We start from the raw sequence: 25,460 nt of genomic DNA on the forward strand, positions 1-25,460 counted from the left end.
CAATTTATCTCTACTCTTGATAAATAATCAGAATTCGACGAATCTTTTTTAATATTTGGTCAATTGAAATCCAAATTCTCGGTTTACGAAAATTTCAAAATATTTTAGATTTTTCACATTCGCTAGAACAAATGAAATCCACTTAATGTTCCTGCTATTTTCTACATAAAATATATATTTTGGACAGTTTAAATTGGTTTATGTAAATTTAAATTGATATATGAAACGAGGTTTATAATTCTGCAAAACGTTTATTTAGGTGGTGAACTTTCATTTGGATTCAGTTACTAAAGAGTTGGACTTCATTTTCTGGCTAACTGGAAGAATGAGAGACACATTTACAAGATACCCTGAGCACTTATAATGTGATGCTACTTATCCTTTGAATTATTGTAAGATGCCTCTCTACGTGATAATAGTTGTGGATGGCAATCTTGTAAGCGAAATAATAGCATTTGCTCTAGTTTGTCGAGAAACAGGCGACTCGGTGAAACAAGTTTTTGAAGCACTAAAAATATTTAACGAATGCTCATGTTTAATAAAAGCATCATGGTAGATAAAGACCTAGTTGAGATAAACGCTCTAAAAGATTGCTTTCCAAGTGCTATAATTGAGATCTGTCTATTTCACGTTCTTAAAGCTATTAAGTCAAAAATCCACTCGCTAAAATTGCCTAAGGTGGTCGAATTAGCTGCAAAAGAAGACGCCCAAAGATTAGCCTACTCGTTTACTGAAACAGCATTCATAGAAAATGTTAACAAAATGCTTGGAGACTTAGGAAATACTACAAATAATCGTCTGGAATCACTCAATCAAAAAATTAAGGGTGTGTGTCGGAAAAACGCTCCCCTGGATGAGTTTTACAGAGATTTGAAGCTTCTTTCCACCTACATTGAAAAACAACATGATTTTGAGAAATTTAATTGCCTAACGAAGCGAAAATTTACCAAAATAACATCTAAAGAAAAAAATGTCTCTGATGCAATCGAACTTATAAGAGAAATGTGTGTTCCTCAAATGGTAGATAAAATTACTGGACAATTTTTAATTGCAACGAACCAAGCAGAATGTATTCGTGTGGACAATACAACAAAAATGATTGTAAAACAAAAAAACCACAGTGACGCAATTTCAGATGGCGACACCTGTTCATGCGCTATATACTCTATGTACTCAATTCCATGCATGCATGTATTTGCAGTGAGAAAATACCTTAAAAAAGACTTATTTGACCCTGAAATGGTAACGCCAAGAATAAATAAAAAGATGGATTCAAACTATAACTTCTGAATCGGCACTTCACAATGAAACTGTATTTATTAGTAGTCACCCACGAAAATTGCCAACTTGTCGATCGTCACAGCAAAAATATTCGGACCTTTTGCCACACTTGAAAACTTTATGTGATGTGGCATCGACAACGATCGAGAAAGAGTACCGAAAAAGAAAAAAACCTAATTTCTGTAATTTCAAAAGCCTGGGCCCAAAACCTAGATGTCCAAGTTCTGGTTTCAGGGGAAATATTCGATGGTAGTAATGTTTTTGAAAAAAGTAGCAGTCAACAAACAAAGAGTTTGAACAGTCCCTGTGATAGTGAAATTGATGAAACTGAGATTTACGATAGTGGACGTGCCAAAATACAGCATATGTGCTGTATTTGGAAAAACAGCAGATTTAGACAGCGACCATGATAGTACAAATTCTAGTACCGAAAATTCGGATATTTAAAATTATAGTCTATCGGGTCCAGAAAACCTAAAAAAAAAATAATTCTAAGAGCAACCATGATACTGGTAATCAAAACCTTGGTACTAATAAAAATGTTACTGATCCTACTTCTCTATCACGTCAAGAACTGCTTAAACCCAAGTCTCATGACCTCAACCATATTTGTCAATACGCTTGTACCGAAAATCTAAATATTCAGCGTGCCAACCTTCCGTCTTTAGATTCGATAAAAACTAATGCTTTTGACTTCCATTTTGACACTGACAAAGTGCAGCTAGACGATGTTGATATTAGTAGTCAACCATTTCTCGGGAAAGAAAACTTTGAAAATTGTATTAATTTGGTTAAAGAACCATTAAAAAACAAAATCAGGGGAAAACCTAAAGGGGCCCTTCAAACCATTATTGGCTTAAAAAAGAAAACAAAAACATTCAATTAACTGAAAACATTGACACGCCAATTTTAGATAGAAGGAACAGGAAATCACTAACGCCAATAATTGTAGCTGACGAACCATTTGACTTTCCTGTAGTTCATTACCCGGCTGAAGATATTTGGAAAGAAAAACCTTTTCCATTAACTAAGGAACACGAGCTCTCGGTATGTACCAATGGAAAGGAAATATACACGGACATAATTAATGCCATACAGATACTACTAAAACAAAAATTTTGTAATGTAAACGCTGGTTTGGTAATCTTAAATAGACTTAATATAACCACTGCAGGTCTTGGACGAATCCCATTCATCAAAAATAACATTGAAAACACTGGGTACTTCGTACAGATTTATCATATAGGAAGCCACTTTTTTTGCGTTGTTGGCTTTTATGACGAATCTGTTGCTGATATTTCCGTATATGACTCACTCAACAATAAATGCCGTCTAAAACAAATAATTTCTTTAGTGAGCGCGCAATTTAAAAATACCAACGTTAACAAAATTAAAGTAAAGTTTGTGGAAGTAACATATCAAACAGAATTAGAATGTGGCACGCATGCTGTTGCCAATGCAATTAATTGCTGTATTAATATAAATCCTGGGTCCGTTCGTTACGACACTCGTTTCATGAGAAAGTAATTGTACCAGATCTTAGAAGAAGAAAAAATAATGCAGTTTCCCTTGATATCTAAAAAACCGTATGATATAAAGGTTTACCATGAGAGTACTCATAAATTAGTCTATTGCGTTTGTCGGAAAACGTAAAATGCTGCAATGGTGCAGTGTGGAATGTGCCATGAATGGTTTCATATTCAATGTATTTCTGCCGATAAACTTCCAGAAAATGAAAAAGAAGTTTGGCTATGTGAATTTAAATGTCAAGTTCCAACTGTCACTCTTTGAATAATTTGCTATTATAGGTATACTTGTATAAGTAAATAAACCTTATTTAACTATATTTAATGACGTTTCATATGGAAAGTTGTGTTAGTGTTTTTTTTTCTAATTTTGTCCTGTATCCAATCCCAACCCCCACCCCACTTACCTTAGCACTCCTAGCCCACTTACCACTTACTTAGCAATAGTTAGGGTAGATATGATAGCCGCTAAATGTGGCAGGGCTAGCCTCCACCCTCCCACGCGGTTTACATTCCACAGTATCGCTGTTAAAAAGGCCACCGTCGATGCAGGCTATAAATACTAGATTACTATTAATAACGAAACTTTACTTTATTCGCTGGCTGCAAACTTTACCCTTTTTGTCTTTTCTACGGGGAGTTAGCGAGGGCGGAATTCGCAAACTTCGTGACGTCACAGGGCCTAAACGGTTCCTTCTATCAAAATTTTGACAACATTTTCACCGACTAAACTATTAGTTTAGTGTTTGTCCCCCTCGTTCGTTTGCCCCCTTTTTGGACCTTTTCGGACCATTTTTGGAATTTTTGTTTCTTCTTCCACGCGCTTCCAAGTTGCCATTTTCTTCAACAAGCCATATCTCGGAAACCATTTGCGCTAGCCAAATTTCAATTGCATTTTTGATATCTTAACCCCTACGCTGTCGTTCGCTCTTCCATTCGCGACCTTCAAGATCTTCTCCATAGCGAGTCTAAAAGCATTAAAAAGTTGACCAGAGAGAAAATTTCTGATCTCTTTGAGCGTCTTGCGTCGATTGTCTCCGACCAGCAACTTTCTATTAGCCACCTCGAGGGTGTTCTGGAGAAGCGCAATCGTATTATCAGGGATATTCGACGATCCAAATCATCGGATTCGCCGCCTGTCAACCCACCACTCAACCAGTCTGATTGGCCCCCTCTCCCTAGACAACGAAAACCTCTTATTCGACCACTCCCACTCTGCATCGGTCAAGGAGGGTCAACCCTCAGGCAATCGGAATAGGAATCGATCACGTTCGTCCTTGCCGTAACGGTAAGGGTGTCGTGATTAGATGTCCTACGAAAAATGATATATCCATTCTAAAAACTCATCTTGAGTCTGCTTCGGCGTCCCAGGATGAATTCACCTTGGTCTCGCCTAAGCGCTTTCAGCCGCGTATTATGGTCTCCGGAGTGGATAAATCCATTTCGAAAGAAACTCTGGTTGACACTATCATTGCTCAGAACGATCTTAGTGATAACCAGGATTCTATCACTCCATGTTTAAGTCTCCGTGGCCCAAATGACTCCAACCATTGGATCATAGAATGCCCACCCAATGTTTTCAATATCTTAATGGCGAAACGACGCGTGTACTTGGGTTGGGTAAGCTACCCAATACGGGAACACATCGACGTGCCACAATGTTTTAAATGCGGCCTGGTGGGCCATCGTCGATCACGTTGCCAATCTCCCATTCAGATATGAACTATCTGCGGGGGTGAACACTCGTATCGCGAATACGTCAACAAAACCAATCCTTCCTGCCGCAATTGCTCATTTTCCAACACCACTAAAGCTACAACGCTAGCAATCAATCATCTCAGTCTGTTTCCAATGCCCTTCATATGTAAGGGAGCTCCACATTCGTCAATCTCATATTTGCTATGATCCGTCACAGTGATAATTTTCCTTCGACAATCAAATTTCTTCAACTCAATTTAGGTCGCTCAATCCAAGCCACGGCAAACATCTGCCAAATCTTCTTAGAAGAAAAAATTGACATTTCTCTTATTCAGGAACCTTACCGTTTCTGTACAAAATTCCTTTATCGGCTTTCCTCTGTCTTCTCGTATTTTTTCTTCGGCACTTAACGCGCGTTGCGCCATAATAGTCTTACGTAACGACATAGATGTGTTTCTTATCAGCGCCTCTAGTGATTTAGTATGTATTGATGTTCGCTACCGATCATTCCATTTTCGGGTCTGTTCTGTTTACGCGTCTCCCACCTGTGATTTCTCGAATTTTTTAATCAATCTCAGCTCGGCCTTAAGCCCTACTCCCATTCTGATTTGTGGCGACTTTAATACCAAACATCCCCTTTGGGGCTCGCCGACCATTTGCCCACGTGGGGATCCAATGATTGATTTCATCAATACTGAACGACCTTTTCGTAATCAATAACCCATGTCTGGCCCCACTTTCACTAGCGCTATGGGTCGTAGTTGGATCGATTTTGGGCTGTGTTCGGGATCCCTATTTGACAAAATCCTTAACTGGTCAGTTTCTGACTCCGAATCCTGCTCGGACCACCGCTTCATTTTATTCGCCTTATGCTCCAATACTAATCCCTCGACAATTACGTCTCCCTTTTAACATCTAATGTAACTACTATCTGCAAGGCCACCTTAAAAGAGAAGAGGGCTGGTCGATATAAATCAGTCCCTTGGTGGAATGATTCATTGGTTATTGAGCGTAAGATAGTCCGTGCTCTCCGTCGCCGATGGCAGTGCAATTGTGATCCTACAGCGCGTAATGATCTCCACATAGCTTATAAACGTGGTTTCGCAATTTACAAAAGATCCATAAAGACAGCTAAACAAAAGTCTTGGGAGTCCTTTTGCACGTTGGTGGACGCCAATTCTCCATTTTCTTAACCCTACAAAATTTGTACTAATAAAATCTATACGCCCCCCACTCTATCATGTATTTCTAAACCTGATGGGTCTCTTACCACAAATCTTAAAGACACGGTACAGGTCATTCTCGATAATTCATTTCCGTTAGATGATCCTTCTACCGACAATAACTATCATGTTTTTATTCGCATTCCCTTACTTCCGATATTCTTACACCGAATGACTTTATATTCACAGACAATGAATATGAGTCCTATCGACCTTTTCCAGTGGTCGTGCTTCTGGGTTGGACCGCATCCCAATTGAAGTGGTTTTGCATGCATTTACCGATAACATCCGACACTTAACTCACCTGTACAACGCCTGCCTTACCCTAAGATATTTTCCGGACTCACTCAAGTTATCTAAGGCCATCCTACTTAACAAACCAAACCGCGACTCTAAATGTCCAGACTCATATAGAGTCATTTGTATTCCACCATCATTTGGAAAGGTTCTCGATAAGCTTCTGACAAACCGGCTAACTCATTTCTTGGAACGGAATTCATTGCTCGATCATAGGCAATTAGGCTTTCGATCAGGCTTATCCACCTCTCACGCTCTTGGTCGTGTGGTGGATTTCGCTTCCGAGAATAGAGCATCAAATTTCTACACATCTTTTCTTTCACTTGATATCAAGGGAGCTTTCGATAACAGCTGGGTCCCTAGTATTCTCGCGGCCCTTCGTTCGAAGCGTTGCCCGAGAAATATCTATTACCTAATTGAAAGCTTCCTTCTTAGTCGAAAGGCGGTCTATTCTACCACTTACTTCGAGCTGGTCAAGGATGTTTCCCGTGGCGTTCCCCAGGGGTCGTGCATTGGTCCAATTTTGTGGAATATTGTTTGCGACTCTGTTTTTTCTCTGCCCCTTCCACCTGGTGCAGATATTCAATCTTTCGCTGACGACCTCTTGGGAATGCTACGCTCTTCATCGCGCCGTTTGTTGGAACAACTTGGTCAGGAGTTTTTATCATCCCTTCACAACTGGGCTATCAGCAATAAACTTTGCTTTTCTATGTCTAAATCGAAGGCAATTACCTTCGGTAAGACCGCTAAACCCGTTGCCCGTCTCCCATATTTCAGACTGAACGGCTCCGCACTCCCCAACGTCAATTCGCTCGTTTATCTCGGTGTCACTATTGACTCCGGATTGTCATGGCTCCCACATCTTCTCTCAATTAAGATCAAGGTGTCTTCTTTAGTTCAGAGTATGGCTGCAGTCGTTCAAAAACACCGGGGGGTGAAAGGGCTGGAACGTATTATAGTCTACGCTTGTGGTGTTTGGTGGAAGGAGAAGGGAAGTTCAATCATGTTAAGAAAGCTATCTTTCATCCAACGAATTTGCCTTCTTCGAATTTCTCGAAGTTACCGCACAGCTGCAACCATGAGTTTACTTACCATAACCGGCATACAACCAGTCGCGTTTACCATTAGTCAGGAATCTACCATCTTTCGGACATACAATATGGGTCAGAACAGTCTTCACTGTTACATTTTCTTCTCTGATGAGGGCTTCTTAAAACCCGATCTCCTTCTTACCATTCATCCAGCACAACACCCCACTATCACCTACGCCCAGCCCTCGCCTTCAGGATTGGGCTTGGAGATATTTACAGATATTGCCTTTGTAGAATACGCTGATTCAGTTGAACTTTTATATAGACAATTTACACTACCCCCTAGCGCTGACATTGTTCACGCCGAGGTTCTCGCTAATTACCACGCACTGCTTTGGATATCAGATAATAATCTCGACTCTACCACCAATATTTTCACTGACAGCTTCTCTTCTATTTCCGCTATTCGTAATCCCCGTAACACTTACATTTTTATCAATAAAATTAAAAAGCTACTCTTCCAATTTTCCAATGTTATCTTACTTTGGACAAAGGCCTATTGCGGTACAGCAGGCAATGAACGAGCAGATGAATTAGCCAAAAATGCTCACCAATCACCAACAGCTATTGCTATTCCCTTGCCCTTAACAAAGCTTTCCTTTAAAAAAACACTAAACGAGTTATCAATCCGCACGTGGCAAGCGGCGTGGTCGTCCAGTGACAAAGGCCGCTTTACATTCGCTTTTTTACCTTCGGTTTCAGTCGTCGGTTTTGAGACAACATTTTTTCTTTCAGAAATCCTCACAGGCCATGGAAAGTTCCCTTCATATCTTTCACAGCTTCGTCATTTAGAACACTCTGGGTGCGCTTGTGGTCATGATACGGCCGACGCGGACCATTACATCTGGTCTTGCCCAATTACCGAAGGTTTTATCGATCGCCCCAGCTTCATAGCTAATAAATCTGACTTACTATTGTCCCCCTCAAACCGTTCTAATTTATCTGATCTAATGAAATTTATCACTTTTAATTTTGACATTTTAGGGTTTAAAAAAAAAGAAAACAAAAAAATAAAAAAAATAAAAATTCAATTAACCAGTGTTTGGTGTCGTCACCCTCGTCTCCTTCAAGTCGACAAACCCCCATCTTCAAGACACCCTCGTCATCACCATACAAAAAATAAATAAAAAAACCCACTACACCTCTTCAAGTCACCTTCGTCTTCATCAAAAAAAATTCTTTAAGTTACCCTCGTCTTCTCCATGTCGACAAACCCCCTCTTCAAGTCACCCTCGTCTACACCGTTTAAAAACACTACACTTCTTCAAGTCACCCTCGTAATCATCATCAAAAAACACTTACTTACCTCTTCAAGTCGTCCTATTGATCAATCTAAGCAATCACCCTTACCATCGTCATAAACAACCACACCTATTACTCTGCAAGTCATCCAGGTCTTCTTCGTCGTCAAAGAAAAAAACCCTCTTCAAGTCACCCTCGTCAACGTTATCCACAAAATAATAATTCTTCAAATCATCAACACCTTTTACACCGGGAAATTATATATATATTTTCCTGATCAAGTCACCCACGTTTATCGTTATATATATATATATATATACAAAAATACACAAACAAGCACCTACCTTTTCAAGTCATCCACAACTTCCTCGTCATCTACAACTAATACTAAAAAAAATTACAAATCTTCAAGTCATCCACGTCATCCAGATCATCTCAATATAATATCTTAGACATTTCTCTCCACGTCATCCACTTACTCCGTATCGTCTAGATTATACATCACTTCTTCAGGTCACACATGTTCAATCATCAACGTCGTCAAAAATGAAAATCACCTATTCTTCTTCGAGTCTTCCACTACTCCTTCCTCGTTCCCACATTGTTCATCTCGCCATTTATATACAACAAATAATTATATGATTTACTTATCTATTACCTACAAAAAACCACAAAAAAACAATATTACTTTATTAACCTATGTATTCTGTCATTGTGTGATATAACTTTCATTAATAAACTTCACTGGCTGCCGCGGGTCTCTTTCCGCTCCTGTCTCTTCGTGGGGCTGTTGACCTTGACTCTAGTCTGACTCTGTGAAGAGACATGAGAGGTGTAGCATAAGTGGGAGGTCGCTTGCGGCCACCGGTGAAATACCACTACTTTCATCGTTTCTTTACTTACTCGGTGAAGCGGAGAGCGAACCGAAAGGTTCACCTTTCTAGCACTAAGTGCCGGGCTCTCGCAGTTCAGCGCGATCCACTCCAAGGACAGTGTCAGGCGGGGAGTTTGACTAGGGAACGTGTGCTGGGTTTAGACCGTCGTGAGACCGGTTAGTTTTACCCTACTATAAAGTTATGTATTTGTACCCCGCCGTTCCGCTGGGCACTACGGCGGCACACAAGACAAAGAGTCATGCCGGACCAAAATGCACCTTGCGAATTAAACGTTCGGCCAGTGAGACAGCCATAAAGACACATATGGCAAACAAACGCCCTCATCATGGCCCAACAAAAGGCGACACCATGGGCTGCCCTAATTCCCACCCTCGCACAGCTGAGGACTAGAGTGACTTCCTCTTCCACCACAAAAATCCTCCCCAGTAGGATATTGAATGCCAAGTATGGAACACCCCCGAGGTTCCAGTGACCCAGCGCCCCGATCACGAGACACCTCAAGGACTCCAGTGACCCAGCAAACCAGGTGTGGACCGCCCCCAAGTGCCCCGCGACACCGAACGCCGGGTGTGGAGCCCCTCAAGAGCTCCAGTGACCCCATCAAACCACTGGATAGGAACAGTGTACCTGTGCAAATCAGCCGCAGGTTATTAGCCATACGTTGCCCGGCTCTCGCCACGAGGAGGCTTTGCAGTCAGGATTTAAGAGAGCCAGTTTTACCCTACTGTTGACATGTCCTTGCGATAGTAATCCTGCTCAGTACGAGAGGAACCGCAGGTTCGGACACTTGGTACATGTGTTTGGTCGAGCGGCCAGTGGTGCGAAGCTACCATCCGTAGGATTATGACTGAACGCCTCTAAGTCAGAATCCTGTCTAGTCGCTGCAATGATATCGTTCGTGCCTTTTGCGTTTGTTGGTTACGCTAGTCGAGATGCGTTTAGGCGCGGTCTCAGCGAAAAAGCCTTCTTAAAATAAGCATTGCAAAGCTTGCAGAGTTTTGCAGCTTTGGCTTGTTGATTTTTATCTTCGGAGAAACGTTATGGAACCAAATCGTCCGTAGACGACTTAGGTACCAGTCGGGGTGTTGTACTTAATAGAGCAGCCACCATACTCCGATTTATTGAGACTCATCCTCTAACTGGAGGGTTTGTAACCTCGAATGGAGGTTTCAAATCTTAACTTTTTTAAACTAAATTCGGCTACGGGGAAGAGTAAACTTGTATTTAATGCGGACTTGTTTCACTAGAGGTTTTTAATGTTTAATCCAGGTTATGAGATGTTATGTTACGAGCTATTTCAAGTGCCAGAAACAATTTGGTTTTTTTATAAAGTTTGAAAGGACCTCGATTGAAGTTTTAATAGCTTAATTAATTTTAACCTAAATTCGGCTACGGGGAAGAGTTAACATGTATTTACTGCGGACTTGTTTCAGTGGTCCTAATAAAAAAATATTAACTACAATTCACTTATTTATCCCATAGCTTGTACTGTATATGCATTCGGGGTAACACTTCATTATTAATTTTGTTTCTTTTATTTAGACGAGAAAGGAAACATAAGATCTATTGAAAATAAGAGATCTCGAGAACATATAGAAACATAATTTAAATCACTAAAAGTATTGAATATTTACCAAATATGTGATGACTGCTCTCACGTATTTATTTCAGTGTTCTGTAATTCAACAGAAAAATTTTACCAACTAAATATATCTACGAGCAAAGGACTTTCATTTTTTAAACGAGGCTAACGCTCATGTTATGAATATGATACAAGTATAAAACTGTATTTAACATAATTATACCAAAAGTTATTGTGTTTTTCTGGTAGACCCATTTTTTTAAATTGGTCCAATGTAGTCGGAATTTATCTAAATAAATTTATATTTTGTTAGTTTGATTAGCAATTATTCACAATTTACCCTACCTCGCTCACTATGACCCAACGACGTACCAATTCACCTAAAAATACCAAAAGTTTCCCAATTTACATATTTTTATTAAATATGAATTGTTTGGAAAATTCTGTTTTTTAGGGGGGACCCTTGAAATGTGTGATTTTAACATTTTAAATCGCATAGAGAGCTTTTGATTTGGTATTGTCAAAAAGCTTTTGGTTGTTATGGCAACTAAACATGTTTTTGATAACAGATAATCAAACTTTTGCCACTGAAAATAACATGGGATTCTGACCAATTGCAAGGCTCCCCCCTGCGAAAAATATAATATAAATTCAATAATTTGAAAATGCTAAAATTAGAAATGTTATATTAAAAAATTGACGAAAAAATCAAAATTGGTGAACTTTTGGTCAATTTGAACAAAATGGATGGGTTATTCTTCGGGATGTCTCCTTGTCAGTGAAACGTTTATATATTCGACCCTATTTAAAAAAAAATTCTTTTCACTTTTTTAGTGAGCATACACTTGGCTTTCTTTCATGAACTAAAAATTTGTTCAAAACGAAATTTCATTTGGTATTATTCGTATTATTTCTTCAAAACAATGCGCGTGTTTTATACGTTAATTCATAAATGTTTTATTTTAAGTGTTTATCTATCTAATAGAGTGGGGTATATGCCTTTGGATAGATTAGTGCTTTTTTGGACTTATTGTATGTGAAGGTTGTTTAGGCTTAGGTATTTTGATTAGTTTAGTAGAAATTCAAGTGTACTAGTTAGAGCAAGTATGTATATTTATAGAAAAGTTTAACAATTCTAATGAACACAGTAAAGTTAATAATATTAATAAACGCAACCTGCCGTCGAAATATTTATATGTCCCGTTTAATTAATTCATAGAAATATTTATGTGTCAAGTTTTCTTCTTCCAAACATTTATATGTCGCGTGACTAAAATATTTTGACGTAAAAATTCGAAATCGACATTTTGGTGGCCAATTTTCAGAAACGGCTCCATTTGTTTTCCAAGTACTTTTTGTAGTGAAGTCGAGCTGGTAATCAGTCAGACTTGCTTGCGTAACAGTTAGCTCACATACGTCCTCCTAGAAGGTGCGTTGTAGTATGAGCACCGTTTCGCAAATAGATGGCGGCCTCGTTTCAGGCCAATTCCTCACACTATCGATACGACCGATTTCGGCGGGTGAAATACGCCGCTATGGTGGTGAGCGAATCGAGAAACATTCTCGGTGACTAGGGCGCTCGCGTCAAGCGATGTGTTTTCCCGAGTAAGTTCCGACGGTTTTCCAAAAGCCGTCGAACAACCGCTAATGTTTTTCTGAACACGCGGCGCTTTTAGCGCTCGTTTTAGAATTCTTTAGCGGTACTAACGACGTTTCACGTTGTTACCTGGTTGCAGTAGTCATATGCTTGTCTCAAAGACTAAGCCATGCAAGTCTAAGTACATGCCGAAATAAGGTGAAACCGCGAATGGCTCATCGGTTATGGTTTCTTAGATCGTACTTTTTTACTTAGATAACTGTGGTAATTCTAGAGCTAATACATGCAGCAGAGCTCCGACCTTCGGGAACGAGCGCTTTTATCAGACCAAGACCAATCGGGCGTCGGCCCGTTTACCATGGCGACTCTGGATAACTTTGGGCAAATCGCACGATCTTGTATCGGCGATGTTTCTTTCAAGTGTCTGCCTTATCAACTTTCGATGGTAGGCTACGCGCCTACCATGGTCGTTACGGGTAACGGGGAATCAGGGTTCGATTCTGGAGAGGGAGCCTGAGAAACGGCTACCACATCCAAGGAAGGCAGCAGGCGAGAAAATTACCCACTCCCGGCACGGGCAGGTAGTGACGAAAAATAACAATACGGGACTCTTTTGAGGCCCCGTAATTGGAATGATTACACTCTAAATCCTTTAACAAGGATCCATTGGAGGGCAAGTCTGGTGCCAGCAGCCGCGGTAATTACAGCTCCAATAGCGTATATTAAAGTTGTTGCGTTTATAAAGCTCGTAGTTGAATCTCAGTTACAGACGGGTGGTCCGCTTCGGCGGCTACTGCCTGGCCTAAACATCCTGGCGGTTTTCCTTTGGTGCTCTTGATTGAGTGTCGTCGGTACCCGCTACGTTTACTTTGAAAAAATTGGAGTGCTCAAGGCAGGCGTCCCGCCTGAATAATGGTGCATGGAATAATGAAAGAGGACTTCGAGTTCTATTCTGTTGGTTTTCGGAACACGAGGTAATGATTAAAAGGGACAGATGGAAGCATTCGTATTGCGACGCTAGAGGTGAAATTCTTGGACCGTCGCAAGACGAACTACAGCGAAAGCATTTGCCAAGAATGTTTTCATTAATCAAGAAGGAAAGTTAGAGGTTCAAAGGCGATCAGATACCGCCCTAGTTCTAACCATAAACGATGCCAACCAGCGATCCGCCTGAATTACTCAATTAACTCGGTGGGCAGCTTCCGGGAAACCAAAGTTTGTAGGTTCCGGGGGAAGTATGGTTGCAAAGCTGAAACTTAAAGGAATTGACGGAAGGGCACCACCAGGAGTGGAGCCTGCGGTTTAATTTGACTCAACAAGGGAAAACTTATCCGGCCGGGACACCGGAAGGATTGACAGATTAAGAGCTCTTTCTTGATTCGGTGGGTGGTGGTGCATGGCCGTTCTTAGTTGGTGGAGCGATTTGTCTGGTTAATTCTTATAACGAACGAGAGTCTAGCCTACTAAATAGGCGACCGATCACTTGTGTCGGTCTTCCTTCTTAGAGGGACAAGTGGCGTTTAGCCGCACGAGACCGAGCAATAACAGGTCTGTGATGCCCTTAGATGTCCGGGGCCGCACACGCGCTATACTGAAGGAATCAACGTGTGTATACCCCTGTCCGGCAGGACTGGGTAACCCGATGAACCTCCTTCGTGATAGGGATAGGGACTTGTAGTTGTCCCCCTTGAACGAGGAATTCCCAGTAAGCGAGAGTCATAAGCTCGTGTTGATAACGTCCCTGCCCTTTGTACACACCGCCCGTCGCTACTACCGATTGAATGATTTAGTGAGGTCTTCGGACTGGTACTCGGAGCGGCTTTCGGGTCGCACCGCCGTACCGGAAAAATGACCAAACTTGATCCTTTAGACGAAGTAAAAGTCGTAACAAGGTTTCCGTAGGTGAACCTGCGGAAGGATCATTATCGATACTGCGGTTATGATAACGTTAACCGGAGCCGAAAAAGTTTTTCTCGATTAGGCTAAAAAACGTTTCACCTCAAAAAATTGGAGCTTTCGTAGGGGTTTTCGCGGAGGCGGGTGCTATGTAAAAAGTAGTACCCGATAGCTTCGGAACTCCCAGAGAGTTAGTACACGAGTCACCGATTGTAGTGCGTTGAAGAACGATGCCGAGAAAGGACGAGCGCGTTGCAGTTGGAAGCCGAGCCGATCGAGCCGGTACCGACTAACGCCCGCGTCGAAGGAGCTTCGAGTTTCGCCGAAAGCACGCGAGTGTGATTAGGGTTCCTCTTGTTCCTACGACGGTTCGATCTCAATTTCGTTTTTCTTCTCTCTATCCGAGCGAGAGAACGAGAGCGCCGTGGTCGTTTGCGCGCTTCTTTCAAAACGATCGCCCCGTGCAATTCGGTAACGACTTTCTTATACTCTCTAAAATAAAAAAATCTCCTCGATCGTCGAAGTGCGCTTCGTTCGTGGAGTGAGAACTCGTCGTGTCAGAGCGTTAGTACGCCGGAAGGCTCGCGCCACGATTTAAGGCGTCGTGGCAGCTCGATGGGTTCATTTTATCCGTATGACTTCCGCCAAAGAACGTCCGTCGTTTCGCGACGATGGCGTCCGCCTTTCTTATCTTCTATATTTCAAGGGTTCTTATAATACAAAAATTATATACGACTCTAAGCGGTGGATCACTTGGTTCGTGGGTCGATGAAGAACGCAGCCAGCTGAGAGACTTCGTGTGAATTGCAGGACACATTGAGCACTTATATTTCGAACGCACATTGCAACATCGGGTCTTTCCCGAAGTTTCGCCTGTCTGAGGGTCGGATTACTGACCACTGCGCCGTTTTTTTCCTTCGGGGAAAATTCGGGCTACGGTGGTCGTTTCCTCGGTTTCCTCGGATCGATTTAAAGAGCGCTAGACGCGACCAACCTTTCCTTTCGGGGAAAATGGCGCGCCGTACTCACCTCTTCCTTCTGGGAAGCCCGGAACGCGAGTTTCTCACGTTTCGAGGTGGCCCGGGACATCCAAGCGGAATTCTATTCCGGTACGGGTGGACAGAAAAGTAACATATAAAAATCGAAAAGGTTACGCCGAAATAGCGCGAGAATTTCGAAAGATTTATTTTTGAATCGAAAAGGAAGTCTCCGTCGGTTCCAACCGTTTGTCGACCTCAGATCAGACGAGATAACCCGCTGAATTTAAGCATATAAATAAGCGGAGGAAAAGAAATCAACTGAGATTCCCTTAGTAGCGGCGAGCGAACAGGGAGGAGCCCAGCACCCAAGCGCCCGTCCCAAAGGGGCGGGAGTGTAATTTGGTGTTTAGGAATAGCGCGACCGAAGGTTGACCTAAGCGCAAGTCCCCCTGACTGGGGCTCTCGCCCATAGAGGGTGCAAGGCCCATAGTCGCTTGGTGTCTCCGGCGGATGCAAAATTCCTTGTAGTCGGGTTACTTGAGAATTTAGCCCAAAGTGTGTGGAAAACTCCATCTAAGGCTAAATACGACCACGAAACCGATAGCGAACAAGTACCGTGAGGGAAATTTGAATAGAACTTTGAAGAGAGAGTTCAAGAGTGCGTGAAACCGTTTAGAGGTAAACGGGTGGGCCCTCGAAGGTGATCGTCGGAGGGATTCAGTCGGACGTGACCGTATGTGTCGCGCGTCTTAAACGGTGCGGACCTCGGTCGGCCGGGCGTGCGATGGCTGCGGATAGTTTGGCGCATTTCCTTCCGTTCTAACTACGCTGCGACCGGTCTGGTCACTGAAAGATGTCTGTCTTTGAAAGCGGGCACCGGAAGGTGGCCGGCGGCGCGCTCTTTCGGGAGTGTGCTACCGGTGTTTTAGCCGGCTCGTTTCTAGTAGCTAGTTCCCTCCGAAGTTTCCCTCAGGATAGCTGGCACTCGGAGGTTGCAGTCTCATCCGGTAAAGCGAATGATTAGAGGCCTTGGGGTCGAAAAGACCTCAACCTATTCTCAAACTTTAAATGGGTGAGAAGTCCGGTTTGCTCGACTGAAGCCCGGACAGTCACTTGGATGCGAGTGCCAAGTGGGCCACTTTTGGTAAGCAGAACTGGCGCTGTGGGATGAACCAAACGCCGGGTTAAGGGGCCCGATGCGAGACGCTCATGAGATCCCATGAAAGGTGTTGGAAGTCGGAATCCGCTAAGGAGTGTGTAACAACTCACCTGCCGAAGCAACTAGCCCTGAAAATGGATGGCGCTTCAGCGTCGACCCCATACCCGGCCGCAGCTGTCGAAATACTTGTATTTTAAACAGCTGTGAGTAGGAGGGGCGCGGAGGCGCGCGTCGAAGGTGCCGGGCGTAAGCCCGCCTGGAGCCGCCTCTGGCGCAGTTCTTGGTGGTAGTAGCAAATACTCAAGTGAGAACCTTGAGGATTGAGGTGGAGAAGGGTTCCATGTGAACAGCAGTTGAACATGGGTCAGTCGGTCCTAAGGGATAGGAGAAATCCGTTCCGAGGCGAGACCTCTCTATGCAAGTCTCGCTGGTGACCGAAAGGGAATCGGGTTAATATTCCCGAACCCGGACACGGAGATTGTCCCCTTCGGGGGTACATTTCGGAGACGTCGATGGGAGTCCCGGGAAGAGTTGTCTTTTCTTTGTAAGGATTCGACTCCCTGGAATCGGCTCGCCCGGAGATAGGGGATGGTGTTTCCGTAAAGCTCCGCGCCTCTTGCGTAGTGCGGTGCACTCCCATCGGCCCTTGAAAATCCGAGTACGAAGTAGTGATTTTCGTGCCGGACCGTACCCATATCCGCAGCAGGTCTCCAAGGTGAACAACCTCTAGTCGATAGAAAAATGTATGTAAGGGAAGTCGGCAAAACCGATCCGTAACTTCGGGACAAGGATTGGCTCTGAGGGGTGGGCCGGTCGGGCTGAGGTCCGAAGCGGGTCTGGCACTGCACCGGGACTGGGCGAGACTGGCCGGCAACGGTTCGGTTGAGCTCGGACCAGCGTCGGGGCCTTCCCAAGGAATGCTTCAGCTGCGCGGCGTGCTGGATCTCGTAACTGGCGCGACCGTTTCGGCCGGCGACTAACAGCCAACTCAGAACTGGCACGGACCAGGGGAATCCGACTGTCTCTTGAAAACCCTGATTGCAAAGCCTCCTCGTGGCGAGAGCCGGGCAACGTACGGCTAATAACCTGCGGCTGATTTGCACAGGTATCACTGTCCCTATCCGGATTGTCCTTAATGGGGTCACTGGTGTCGTTCGCGGCTGCCGGGCCTGATTTCTGGGCTTGCGCGCCAGTTCGCATCGCCCCCTTCGCCGCCTGCCGGAGGGGGGACGGGTGTGTTCGTGGTTGCTGGGCTCGGACTTTGGGTTCGCGCGATGGTTCGCTCCATACCTGTCATTTGATAACCTTATCGGGGATGGTAATTGCAGTGAATGAGAAAGTCTCTCTAGCCCTCAGCTGTGCGAGGATGGGTTCTCGGGCAGGCCCATGGTGTCGCCTTTTGTTGGGCCGTGATGAGGGCGTTTGTTTGCCATATGTGAGCCGGTTTTTATAGCTGTCTCACTGGCCGAACGTTGTTTCGCAAAGCGCATTTTTGTCCGGACCTGGTTGAGTGTTGTGGGCCGCCGTAGTGCCTAGCGGAACGGCGGGGTACAAATACATAACTTCATGTCTAATTAAATCCTGACTGCAAAGCCTCCTCGTGGCGAGAGCCGGGCAACGTATGGCTAATAACCTGCGGCTGATTTGCACAGGTACACTGTTCCTATCCAGTGGTTTGATGGGGTCACTGGAGCTCTTGAGGGGCTCCACACCCGGCGTTCGGTGTCGCGGGGCTCTTGGGGGCGGTCCACACCCGGTTTGCTGGGTCACTGTAGTCCTCGAGGAGGTGTCTCGTGATCGGGGCGCTGGGTCACTGGAACCTCGGGGGTGTTCCATACTTGGCATTAAATATCCTACTGGGGAGGATTTGTGTTGTGGAAGAGGAAGTCACTCTAGTCCTCAGCTGTGCGAGGGTGGGAGTTAGGGCAGCCCATGGTGTCGCCTTTTGTTGGGCCATTATGAGGGCGTTTGTTTGCCATATGTGAGCCAGTCTTTATGGCTGTCTTACTGGCCGAACGTTTGTTTCGCAAAGTGCATTTTTGTCCGGCATGACTCTTTGTCTTGTGTGCCGCCGTAGTGCCCAGCGGAACGGCGGGGTACAAATACATAACCTTATGTCTAATTAAAACATGCTGTGTGCGAAGTGGGGATCGGTCCACCCATTGCTGCACCTTCCGCTGGGTTGAGTGGCTTGCGTCAAAGGTGAGACCATCAGTAGTAGGGTTCTGCTACCCATGCTGTATTTGTCACCTGTCCGGGCTTGGGGACGCTGGCGTAGGGCACTATGATGATAGGCCTCCGGTGGTATGGTCTCTGTTACTAGGTACACCGGGCTATAAATTCTGACACACTGTCTAATTAAAACAAAGCATTGCGATGGCCGTTGATCGGTGTTGACGCCATGTGATTTCTGCCCAGTGCTCTGAATGTCAAAGTGACTATGACTCTCTTAAGATGCGGCTAATTATTTTGCCTTGTAAGGGTGCGCCGTCTAACCGCGGGGAACGGCAATGTCGTGCTGGTTGTAACAAGGTGGAAAGTCTGAGCCACATTTGCAACTCCTGCCCTTCGGTGAAAGCCGAGATTATTAGGCGCCACGATAAAGTGGTTAATTTAATTAAAACCTCACGTCAAAATACAGGGCCTGCTGTCTATGTCGAACCTCGGATTCGTGACGCAAATGGGAGGTTGTTTAAGCCGGACTTGGAGTTTGTAGACGAAGCTAATCACCTTGTTTCCGTGTGTGATGTTGCCGTTCCTTGGGAGACGCCACTTGATGTTGAAATTGCTTACAAGCCAAAAGTACTAAAGTACTCTGACCAGTCTTTTAAAGAGGCTCTACGCCTTCTATACCCCGGCAAGACCTTTAATATCTGTGCCTTCATTGTCGGTGCTAGGGGCGTTTGGTGTCCATTAAATAATGAAATTTGTATTTATTTACAGTTAAGGATTCCGTGGCGTAGAGTGGCGTGCAAAGTTGCTTTGGAGCAGTCATTCATGGTGTATTTCAGCTTTATGGATCGATTCCATCATGGCTGAGGTGGTTCTGTCGTTGTCCCTTGCCCTTGGGGTACGGGTTGCTAAAGCTCATATGAGCTTGTGCGTAATACATGTGTTTTTCCGCCCTAGTTCCTCTGCGTAAGCGTTGTTTAGCTCTTTGCTCCAATGCTTCTATGCAGCAATTTTAGTTTAGGCTTTATATAATTTTAAATTTACATTAACTTTGTTTTTAAAATTATACTAACTTTATACTTACCCGTTTAAAAATTGTTGCCATTGTTTAATTTTAACATGTGTTGCTTGTTTGATTTTAGTGCTACTGAGACTTTGTAGGTGAATCCGTCACCACTCAAAAGGGAGAAATTAATATATTTTGTCATCTAATTAGTGACGCGCATGAATGGATAAACGAGATTCCCACTGTCCCTATCTACTATCTAGCGAAACCACCCAGCAAACACAAATCGTCCCTGGCATGGTCCATAGAGCCCAGCTTGGTCCCGTCCAAAATTCGTCCTACGGGACGAATAACGGACGTCCCATTTTATTCCTCGTAGAACCAATTTCGCGACATCCGATATACAGCCAATCGACGTCGCATGGATCTCCACTATTCGCCCGAAATGTTTCGTCCATCAATGCTATCTAGAGGTGCGTTTATCAGCAATTTTAATTTTTTTCACCTGTATTTGTATTTGAGCTGATAATGATTAATGAACCACAAAATATTAACTTTATTAAGAATATTGTTTTTTAAATTTACGAGTTTATTTAACGTAAATTAATGAAATTACGTGTTAAATCAAAACTACTTAATTATTTAATTAATTTTAACTGTTCTTAATTTTTATATTTTTTTATATTATTATTTTCTTAACTTTTATTCCCATTATTTTCATTTGATGAATTATTTCTACAATCACAGCCAATTACTGCGAAAAAGCTGAGTTGGCCGAGGTAAAGTCCTTTTAAAATATCTGTTAGCCCAGTTTGTAGTTTCTTTTGTACGACGCCATTACTCGATAGTTTGGAATCGGTCACCATAAAGTCCATAATGCGTTCTACACAAACGTTAAAGATTATAACATAGTAATCTCAAGTATTGCTGATAATATATCATAAGAGTAAGTATTTTTTTTTAAAACTGTTTGATTTTTTAATGATTTTAACACGATTTTTTTAATGTGTCTTTTACAGAGGTAGGAAGAAAATATGTTTGATCAAAATCTATTCATTTTGGACCTGTACATATTTCAATTTAACTTTTTAAGTTTATTATTCATTACTCTCACTGAGTGGTTCGCCTTTATTTTATACTGTGATAATTTATATAGTTAAATCTTGGATTAACTAAACATAGGGATATCCCACAGAAGCAAAAACGCGGAAACGTTTGCTATCAAACCTCTATTGGTGCAATCAACCCCTAAACGGAAATAACTTAAGCGCATGCGCGATAAGTGTATCAAGGAATCATAGGGGGGGCGAGAAAGAGAGCGTGCTTGCGTGGGTTCTTGGATTAAAGGGGTAAACGCATGGAGCTAAACAAAACTAGAAATGTTTAGTGATCATTCATTTGAGTTGCTAGGTATTACACCATCGGAAAAAAGCAACATGAGCAACCAAGTCAATGGTAAGAACTTAATTACTTTAATTTTTAGTCTGAGAGTATATGTATGAAGTTTTTTAACAAATTATTTAGGTGGAAAAAAAGGGGTGTCAGTAAACCTTGGCTCAACATGCGAAGGTGATATTGAGATTAAGACCAGATCTAAAGAAAAATGTGACCAAACGTTAGTATCCATTATTTACAGCAAGTTCTAAGTATTTTAAAAAATAAGTAATTGCTTTGCTAAACATTTCAATTAAATTCTAGATTGACTAAGGAAAACCCAAATAAACCAAAGCAACAAAAGAAAAAAGTAGATCGTAAAATTAATAGGACGAATATTCTGAAGGAAAACAGAACATTAAAGAAGATAATGAACAATCTAATTCGTAAGTTCAAATTAAACATCTAATAGCGATGTCCATTGGGCGATTTCGAGCGCTCGTGATGAGATTTCATTCTCGACTAACAAATCGAGATCAGCTCATGACGAGATTCACGTCTGCCACTATTTTACAGCTCGACAGATCTTGGGCGGTTTTTGACATTGATTTGTGGTGATCTCCACTGGGGAAACTTGACCTCGGGCAGCTTTTGCGCGCTCTCAAAATGGTATCGTCTTTCGCTGGGAAACTTTGTCTGTTTCGCTCCTTCGAAATATCTCCCCGAGTTACGGATTTGCGAGCGATTTCGGAGTGCTCTTGGTGCTTCCCACTGGAAATCACTATAAATAATAATAAGCTCGTTTTAAAGGTTTTCTTTTTACAGGAATGAATTTAACTTACAGCAAAAGGTTACTAATTTTAAGCCCTACATATTTGAAGGTAGTTTAGAATTTTGAGATTATTTCTCTTAAATACTACTAATAACTTAAATTGTTAATAGAAAGCGAATATGACAAAAGGTTTTTGGATGTCTGGTGTGCGGCTGCTAAAAATGAAGAGCTCAATAGTTATCCTACTATCGGAAGGGGTGAAAAAGTAGTAAAATAGATTGAGAGCTTCCAGATACGTTCAAAGCTTTTTTATCAAATAAAAGCTGTTTTCCGAGATCTTTTTACGAAGAGTAGAAGTGATACTTTGTATCTTAAATTCAAGGGCATATTAAATAATTACAAAAACCATCAAGAAATCATCGAAGCACTCCAAGAAATTGATGAAATAATATTTATAATTAAATTACTAATTTTTTTACTTTCTTCTAATAAAATATAATTCTATTTTAGAATAGCAATGAGCTTTCACTGGCAGAGAAAAAAATGGATTTAGATATTTTTATGAATCAGTTGTATGTATGTGGAATTCACCAAGAAAAAGAGAAAAGTACCTATTCAAGACTTGAAAGTAATAGTGACAACATGCGCATTGAACAAGAAGAAGTTCTGTGCTTTGTTGGTGGTTGCATTCTGAACAAACTTTTAAAACCCAAAAGCAATATAGACTGTAAAAAAATTGGAAATGCTTTAAGGGAAACTAACCCCGAAGTAATACCACAAAGAGTAAGATCGTGGATAGATGCCCAAAATAGAAAAGCTTTAAAGTATCCCAACAGTGAAGGTCGCAAATTATTCAGTATAATGTCAAGGCATGTCAACCAATTTTACAATGATAAAGTCTTTAGTGAGAAAAAAAGGGCAATGGATGCAATATTAAACGACAAATATCTTCTGGATTTGTGGAAAGACATTTGTAAAACTCCCGATGTCCAAGATGGAAGAGAGAGTGTTTTGCGGATTGTTATTTCAACTTTCATAAACACCAATGGCAAAGGCCACACGAATAAATTGAGGAACGTTACCAAAGCAAAGGATAGGAGGAAGCAAATTGAAACCAAATTCAAAAGTAAATCAAAAACCAAAGAAAAGATAATTGTAGAAGCCGAAGAATTTTATAAACTAAAATATCTAAGTAACTCCAATAGCTAATAAAATTAAATGGTAGCTACTTTTATTACCGTGATACACTGAAATTAAATTTTCCTATAATTAACATTAAAGGTTCCTATTTTGAATAAAATTGTTATTAAAATTTTAAACATGGTTCTCTGTAATTAACATTTATGATACATGTAGAGTATTTGCACCTTGACGTTTCAGAAAGATTCTTCCTTCATCTAGTGATGCAATTTTTGGATTGTTGAATCCATAGGACATAGCTTTGGGTTGATGACCCAGCTTCACAGGCTTGACGATGTTTACTAAACAACTGTTCCAGCGGATCTTGGTTCAAATGAACTGTGAGTACAAATTGAGCTCCTTTACCAATAAGAAACTTAATTATCTCGGGCAATGCTTTTGCTGCAAATACAAAGAAATTTCGTTAAAACACTTCTGTAAAAAATTAATCATATGAGGGGAAACTTACTTGACTGTCGCAAGCCTTGCAAGGTTTCTTGGCTAAGAAACATCTTTTTTTATCTTCTTTCCTTCCTGTTTTTCCTTCTACGTAATCCTCCCATTCGTCCAAATACTTCAGAAACACATCGTTCAGCCACTAATATACCGAAATAATATAAAATCTGTGCTTTTCTAAATCAGAATTAATTTTAAATTTATCTTACTGTTAATCGCCAATCATCTGTTGAACGAAAAGGTTCCAGGTTTGGATTAGCAGTGTAAAATCCTGAAAATGGGTGGCCAATGTTGAAAATGTCAAACCAGCGGTTAAACATCTCAATGAATCTCACAGTTTCAGGATACGAGTCTCCAAACTCTATTCTGAGAGCATTGGCTACAGACTGGCTTAGTACTTGTGTGGCCAGTTTAACATTCATGTGATTTGTCAAATTAATGTGGCTTGATGTTAATTTATGTAGCTTTTTAAGATTGCCACTGTCATCCATGTCCTTGTTAAACAACAACCGTATAGTGTCCCAAACTAAAAATTCACCATTTAGCTGCATTGAGCAGTACTTGCAACTTACAGAACTGTTGAAGAGGCAGTTACGAACGGTTTTCAAAAGATGTGGAGCGTCAAAAAGGAAAAACAACTCCCTCTCTTCATTTCCAGAATACGGATTTTTACATTTGTACAATTCTTCTCTGGTATTCATTCCAAAGCATTTTCTATTGGTTGCGGCACCGTCTCCCACCACACACAATACCTTAATGCCGCATATTTCCAGTTTCATGATGGCTTCCCATATTAATGAATCCAACTTCTAGGCTGTTTGTGAATGGGTTGCAAAAAAGGCAAAAGGGTATTTGTAGCCTGAAGTTATTCCCCGTTGCACATGTGTTGCTACAGATTTTTCGTTGTAACTTTCTGTCTCCAACTCGTTCAAATCTTCTTGAACTGAATTAAGATGAGTATCGCCTGTTTCTAATCTGTATACCAAATCTTTTTTTATACTGATTTCATCCAATAGCAAACAGAAATATTCTTGATGAGTTTGGTCTAATTTTTTGGTATGTTTTTGCATTTTTTGGAACGAATCTGGATTAAATCCTGGTCTGGTTAAAATCTTTTCTGAGTGTCGATCGAGGGTGTTTTTAGAGGGAAGTGCCATAATGCCAGATTGACTGATAATTCTATAAAGCGAAGAAGATTTTCCGTGCATGTACATGCACCACTTTTATTACTAAAGGATGCCACCGTCGCCTATTTTTTGGGGTCCTTAGCATGTTCAATTGTGTTTTTAGAAAAAGTGTTCTGAATTCTTTGTTGCCAGTATTTAGAAGTATATCATTGGAATTACTTTTTTCATGTAATTGGTCAATTTTATCATTAAGAATTTCTAATAGCGACTCGTGGTGGTTATCTGACATTAGTACTGATTTTTTTGCAATCTCTTTTGTAAATTTTCTTGTCAGTCACCTCAGCTTCTCTTTCATTTTCGCAGTTTCATATCTGGTTTCTTTTAAACGAGTAACAAGATTAATTTTACTCATATTTCCAAAGTGTTGAATGCTATTTTCTCCTTTTTATCACGAATAAGGGAGGATTGTAAACAAGCTCTTTGTTTTGTGCAAAAGAAACACCGGGTTCTTTGGCTAGATACTAATAACAGAGAGCAAAAAGGGCTATGAACTGAACTTGTTACCTCGCTAATAAAACCACGAGCTTTGAGTTTATCTCTAAACATCTTCAAAAAATTTTCTTCAGGGTTACCAATGCACATTTTCCATTTACTAATTTGGTCAAATAAGGATAATATGTTTCCTTTGCTAGTAATGAATTTGGGCAACATTGACAAAATATACTCATTTGTAATTGGTTTCCCCAGTGATTCATACCTCGCTTCAAAAGTTTCATCAATGGAAAGACCAAACAATATACCCCCGTTTTCTACATGTAATCTTCTCATTTTGTAACATCCTTTTGCAAAAGATATTGACCAATTCATTGGTGTAGAAAGGTTTTCAAAAATATCCTTCAACTCGTA

The 25,460-nt window shown here is 41.6% G+C and overlaps 2 non-coding genes and 1 pseudogene across 2 annotated transcripts; all 3 read left to right on the plus strand.

Moving 5' to 3' along the window:
- The first annotated feature begins 12,559 nt into the window (after nt 1-12,559).
- Nucleotides 12,560-14,358, plus strand: LOC149949063 (small subunit ribosomal RNA). The gene has a single exon (XR_016480119.1). It is a non-coding gene; the product is annotated as a small subunit ribosomal RNA (ribosomal RNA).
- A 704-nt stretch (nt 14,359-15,062) lies between these two features.
- On the plus strand, nt 15,063-15,216 carry LOC149949064 (5.8S ribosomal RNA). Its single transcript, XR_016480153.1, has one exon. It is a non-coding gene; the product is annotated as a 5.8S ribosomal RNA (ribosomal RNA).
- Nucleotides 15,217-15,582: 366 nt separating this feature from the next.
- On the plus strand, nt 15,583-17,200 carry LOC149949065 (large subunit ribosomal RNA; annotated as a pseudogene).
- Nucleotides 17,201-25,460: the final 8,260 nt, after the last annotated feature.

Source organism: Leiobunum rupestre, chromosome 3 (genome assembly GCF_980474605.1).
Source record: "Leiobunum rupestre chromosome 3, qqLeiRupe1.1.hap1, whole genome shotgun sequence".
Lineage (NCBI taxonomy): Eukaryota > Metazoa > Arthropoda > Arachnida > Opiliones > Sclerosomatidae > Leiobunum > Leiobunum rupestre.